The 6,000-nt window shown below is 44.5% G+C and overlaps 1 long non-coding RNA gene across 1 annotated transcript in view; it reads left to right on the top strand.

Annotated features, from left to right (window-relative positions):
- Nucleotides 1-1,879: 1,879 nt before the first annotated feature.
- LOC135297670 (uncharacterized) overlaps nucleotides 1,880-6,000 on the top strand; it is a 28,837-nt gene continuing 24,716 nt past the window's right edge. The window contains exon 1 of the long non-coding RNA XR_010359594.1: nucleotides 1,880-2,027. This is a non-coding gene — a long non-coding RNA (uncharacterized LOC135297670). The remainder of the gene's footprint in view (nucleotides 2,028-6,000) is intronic.

Below are 6,000 nucleotides of genomic sequence, written 5' to 3'. Positions count from 1 at the left end.
TGGAGCTGGTGCCTCTTTCTGTTCAGGCAGGGTTTCTTCCCTTTGCCAACTGATTCATCTCTAAAATAAACAACCAGTGTTGAAATTAAAGCACATTAATATAGCTGATTTGTAAATAAAAAGGGGAGTTAGCCAGACAGAGCAGAAACATAAATAGAGACCAAATGTTGTAATGTAATGAGAGACTATTCTCCTGTTTAGAAAAATACTTTAATTCCCCTGCATGCTCATGGTAATAGAGCAGGAGGCACATGGTACAGGAGAAATGCCATAGCCTAGTGCTGCAAGGTGGAGATAAATCTGTTATTTGAATGTTCATCAATTATAAAAACCATTTTGAAGGTCCACAGCAATTATCCACTTGAGGGGTTTTCTTGGAAACTCTTCTCAGAAAAGTTTACTTTGGTGAATTGCATTGCAAATATCCTGTCAAGCCTGGGGGAAGAGAGGGAGAAAGAAACCCAAATCTCCACTGCTTCCCCTGAAAATTACCCCAGTGTGTGGAGGTGGTTTGGAGGTTTAATAACTTGCAATAAAGAAACAGAGAGGTTATGGTGACAGCCACGTAATCTGGGGGACGTGGCTGAGTGCTGCTGCTCCCAGGCAAGGATAGCTCATGGATGGGTATTAAGACGGAGATTATTCCGTGTGATGCACTGGAGCTGCACGGGGAAGACTTAATTGACACCTAGATGTATTGGGGGTAGGGACGGTGACAACATATGATAAATGAAGCACACAGCAGTGAGAGCAGATGTATGCTGGAAGGACAGCATGATAAATGTACATCTTGATACTTACAGTGCCTGAGAAAACGCTCCCAATCTGATACCGCTTCAGTAGCTGCAGTTGTGTTTGAGTACAGCGGGTACTTGATTGATTTAATTAGTTCTCATTAATGGCATTGAAGATAGTTCAACAACAAGACCCGGAGAGTTGTGCTGAAACGTTGCATGTTAATTGCTCGATGATTTGTGTTGTGGGACGGCTCTTTTGCATAAGTACAAATTAGGCGGTGTGTTGTTTGGAAACACTGATGCCTATCTTTGCTGGGAGCAGGGTTTATGCTGCATCGAGCACCTTCCCCATCCCAGCAAGGGCTCTCTGTGTCCCAGGAAGGTTTACAGCCTTCAACAAGGCTCTGGCCACAGCCTGCAGGGCTCCTTCCCCTGTCAACCCCCTCCCTGCTCACATGAATAGAATGAACCTTAAAAATCAATATTCTCATTAAAGCTTATAAATTATTCTTTTGATCTACATTGACTCTGAGGAGTGAGCAAGCTGGCCCAGAGAAAATTAAAATAGCCCCTAAGGCTATATCTACTCAAATTTATTTATTTTTTAAACCTTTCTCATAATAGCATTTTCAAATTCAATTTAGTGCTCTTAAATCAACTGCAAAATGACATTTGGTCAAACAAGCACACTTCCTGCTGATACTTATTATTTCATGTAAGAAGCAGCTAAGCTTGATATTTCTTGACTTAGGTGCGAGTTACCTGTCTCTGCCCTGGACTTCACTGCTGTTTGTAGCTCTCCATGTCTGACATGGCATTTTCCAAGCTGTCTCGGTTTGCAAGACAGATTTCTGCTAGGGGAAAGACAGAAAAAGCCTCCCTTGGAGTGGAGAATGTAAACCCCCTCCCACCGAATTATTATAATCTTGACATTCAGGGGCTCTCAGGCAAAGATACGGGAATAGGAGAACAGTTGTTTACTGGTGTGTATAAAAGCAAACAAACAACAACAACAACTATGGCATTAACAAAAAACAGAACCAGGAACGCAGTCCCAGCCATTGCCTGTAGTTCCGCTCACAGCCAGCAGGGGCGCTGCTGGCTCCCGGCGGGCAGGGCGGGTGCGGTGAGTCCTCCACGCCTGCAGGGGGCGCTGCGGCGCGGGGGCTCAGGGAGCATGCGGCAATGGCGGCTCGGCCTAGACGGGGAGGGATGGAGGAGTGGCTTCGCTTCACAAGCCCCAAGGGCGGCCAATCTCAGTGCCCCTAACAGGATTCTCAGAAGCAGCAGGTTGGATACGGCAGGAATGAGCAGAAACCCTGGGGTAGTGAACGAGAATGTCCCAAAACTCCACAGCAAACAGTTGGAACCTGCGGGGTGTCCTGGCAGGGCAGGGGAATGTGGGGGCCCACAGCAGAAGGAAGGTTCCCCAGTGGGTCACGGTGGTGGCAGGAGAAGGCAGCAGGGACGGAGTCTCACAGTGGTGGTGAATCCTCTCCACAATGCCCACAGCCTGTGTCCCCTCCAGTGCTGACAGAGAAATGTCCTCAGCCCCTTCCCCCAGACCGAATTTCCCGGTATCTCCACTCCTCCCCCCGGAGAGAAACTCCCAAAAACTGTTTTGTGTTTTCACTTCCTACTTTTATCATGGGAAGTTTTTTTTTACACTGTGAGAAAGTGGCTTGTGTGGTCACCTTGAAAAAGTTATTAGGGCTAAGCCAGGAATTCTGAGCTGCAGTGACAGAGCTGTTGCAGGCTGGTGGCGAAGCATTTGGCTTGTACCTCCCTGCATCCAAAGGGACACCTCTGCACTGGGTTTGGGAGGAGTACTGTCTGCTGCCCCCATGGGGCTCTGAGAATGCAGCAATTTCGGAAGAGACACAAAACAGCATTTGTCTTGGTGGCAGAGAGGAATCACGTTCTGTATTTATGGATGCGGTGTGAAGCAGTCGCATCATCTGTAAGTTATACCTTGTGGTTAGACAGGTCACTGAACTCATTTAACCTGTAGCTCTGGCAATATGATTGCATTAAGAGAGGGCTGAGAAGAGAATTTCTCTCCTTGAAGAAAATCGCAGATGTTGACCTTCTCTTTTGCCCTGGAGGAAGGCACAGAAAGATGGAAATGAAGAGGTTTTGCAAAGGCAAAACTCACAGTGTTTCCAATTTACTGTAGCTCTTTTACTCCATCAGGTCATTTTGATGTTAATATTAAAGTGACTCCAATAAAATACATTCCACAATTATTTCCCAGAGATTATTTCTGTTCAGTGCAGTTTTCCAGATAGGAAGCCCATGTGACTGGGAAACTTCCCAGTAGCTCTAGAGACCCACAGTGCTGGGAAGGACAGTGAAGCCCCAGCACTGTCTTGCAGTTTGTCAGTCCCTGTGGCTGATACAGTCATGCTCAGCAGCATTCCTACGTAGCCACCATGAGCTGGGATCAGCTGAGTTTTGGGACAGGGAGGATAACTGATCAGCAGGAACAAGAAACCTCTCCCCTCTGAAATAGTAAAAGACTAAATGCTAGGTATTGTTAGGAGATTTTTGTGTGTTTTTCCTAATGGGACCTTTTTTGTGCAAAACAGCAGGATTCCTGCACAAAATCCACTCTGAAACCAAAACGGAACTTTCTGAGTAACACAGCTGGGTTTCCTGAGGTGTAACCCTTTCTCAAAGAATTGTTTTCCAAAGTACAGTCCTTTGGTTTATAGATTTGATGAGAAGATAACGTGGTGCAGAAGGCTGCTTTACAGCCCGTGCCCTTTCTGTGAATGCTGTGCTTTTCCTGAAATTGTCTCCAGCCCTATATCAATTCTATAACAAGAGAAATTGTTTTAATAATAACTAGTCTAAAGAAACAAATTTCATTATCTAAGAATAAAAGGGACCCTGGCTTTTAAAATATACAACCTGCCCATGTGACACTCAGACACCCTCTTTGGGCAGGAAGGGTGGGGATCCTGTACCTCCTGACTTGAAGGTGTGTGAGAAAGACCTTGGCCTTTAATCCTCTTTAAATGCTCGTGTTAAAAGCCCACCCTTGAAGTTCTCAACTCGGCAAAATTATTTGTTTTTGTTGTGGAGGGAAGTGTTGCTCATCACTTTGTCAGCTGCATCTTGGGAGTTACTGGCAGTTTTCATTAAACTAGGATTTGGAATAAGCAAGTTGCAGTGGTCCAACCATAAATATCAAATAGAAGTTGCTTGAGAACTGATACAATATTTTTGGGCAGGACAGCTGAAATCAATTTATTTCTGAAAGGAGTACTTGTAATTTGATAGAAACTCAGTGTGCCAACTAGCCTGGGTGAATGGTGCTTTTTGACTGAATAAGTAAAACCCTTCGGCTGTCTACAAAAGCTTAAACTAACCCTGTTTGAGTGAAAAAAAAATTCCTTCATTTCCATTATTATGCGGGAAAACCTCAGGGGACTAAAAGTTTATTCGTCTGTCTTGGCCTGCTTTCTACTGTGAATAGGAAGGTCATATCTGCAGTATGATCTATCCTTCAAAAGATGTCAAAACTTTCCCTCCCCTTGGATAAAAGAGGTATCTGGCCTTGTGAGTGAAGGTGACTTCTCCCAGGCTGTCACTCAGTGCTGGGGCTCCACAGTCTGCTTTTCTCCTGTTCTTTTATGGGATGATGAAAATACAAAATGTAAACTTTCAGTAAAATAGCTCATAATTTGATATGTGTGGATCTGGTTATAGTGAGAACTTTGCTCTGTAGGTTTGGCTGGATTTTTTTGCCTAACACTCTTATTTGGACTTGTGTATTTGTGTTTTTGTTTGGATCTACCTCAAGTTTCTAAATTTAGGTGAGAACGATGATGTGCTTTTACCATTTCCCATGTGAATGGGTTCCTAGCAGCTTTACAGGGTAATAGCCAAGCATGGAGACATGTGCTGAAAGCAGCACAGAGGGAAGCCAGTTGAAGTGGGGGAAAAAATTAAGACCTGCAATTCTACTCTCTTTACATTGGACCCAATCTTCTTCTTCTTCAGGCAAAGCTTTTCTCTTGCTACAGACACAAATCTCAGCTCGTTCTTACTGCTGTGCTCCCAATTTTGTTGCTGTGGTAGCACTGATGGAATTGCTCAGCAGTAAGGCATGTGGCTTCCCACCACTGTCCCAGCCATCAAATATACTTTTCCCTTCCTCCTGCTGAGCCTTGAGCCACTTTCAAAGGGTCTAAAAGGAATTTGTGTGGTGCCAAGCTTTAGTAGTCCAGTGGTGCTATATTCACCCGGTCTTTCCCTTGTGAGAGCTGTTTATGACAGTGGAGCAAGGGCAATTAATTTTCATCAGTCATTCCTAGTTTTAGCCTTTACCTGAGATTTTAGGAATAACCTCAGCTTCCCAGCAACAGCCTGCTGTCTGTAGCACATTTTGTGATGCCCTTGTGTCCACACAGCTTCAAGCAACTGAACCTGCCTTGGTTCATCAGTTTTGCTCCAGAGAATGTCTCAAGCTTTAACTGGGGCTCATTAACAGGTTTGGGGAATAAAATATTGCACCAAACTTATTTAACATCTCCTGCTTTTTACTAAGCCTTATGGCAGTGCACACAGATCAGAGCTGCTTGCCCCTGGTTTAGTCTTGCCAGAGAAGTGCTCAGTCAATGAGAAAAGTGGTTGGTGTCAGGAATGTCGACAGGTGAAGGCATCACACTGTCATCAAATTTTGTCTAAGGAAGGACTCCTGCTAAGAGAGCTCTCTGGAAGTACTCAGGCTTTCATTGTCCACTGTCAAGAAGCCAGGTACTGGACTAGGAGGTGACAAAAAGCCAGCTGAAAATCACCCCAGGGCTGGGCTGTGGTGGGAATGTTGGTTGGTGTTTTCTCAATGCAGAGGTGTTTCAGCAGGTGAAAAGGGAAATGGTGTCTGCTCTTGCCATCACAGTGACCTCTTTCCAAGCATGGCAAAGCTCAGAGATAGTTGCAATTAATGTATTGTTATTTTGTTGTTCCTCTGGTTATGTAAATGTCAGTGCTTCTACCCTACCTGGTCTTTTCAATTTAGAGAAGTGAAAATGAGTTGTAGAGATTATTTTCAGTAAAAAAACCTCACTGGGGAGGAAGTCTTTTATTTGGGTATTTGAGGTGCATGTAGAGGAGGGTTGGGTTTTCTCTGTAAGCAAATGTAGGCTTAGGTCTGTTTCAAAAGAGACAAATAGGAATGCTTCACTTTGGTCAGCACTCTGAGGAATTTCTGGCCTTTTTAAAGGTAACCTAGCTTTGTACAGCAGGTGGTTGTTCA

Source organism: Passer domesticus, chromosome 3 (genome assembly GCF_036417665.1).
Source record: "Passer domesticus isolate bPasDom1 chromosome 3, bPasDom1.hap1, whole genome shotgun sequence".
Taxonomy (NCBI): Eukaryota; Metazoa; Chordata; class Aves; order Passeriformes; family Passeridae; genus Passer; species Passer domesticus.
Note: the sequence above shows the minus strand (reverse complement) of the source record. Positions and strands in the feature narration are given on the sequence as shown.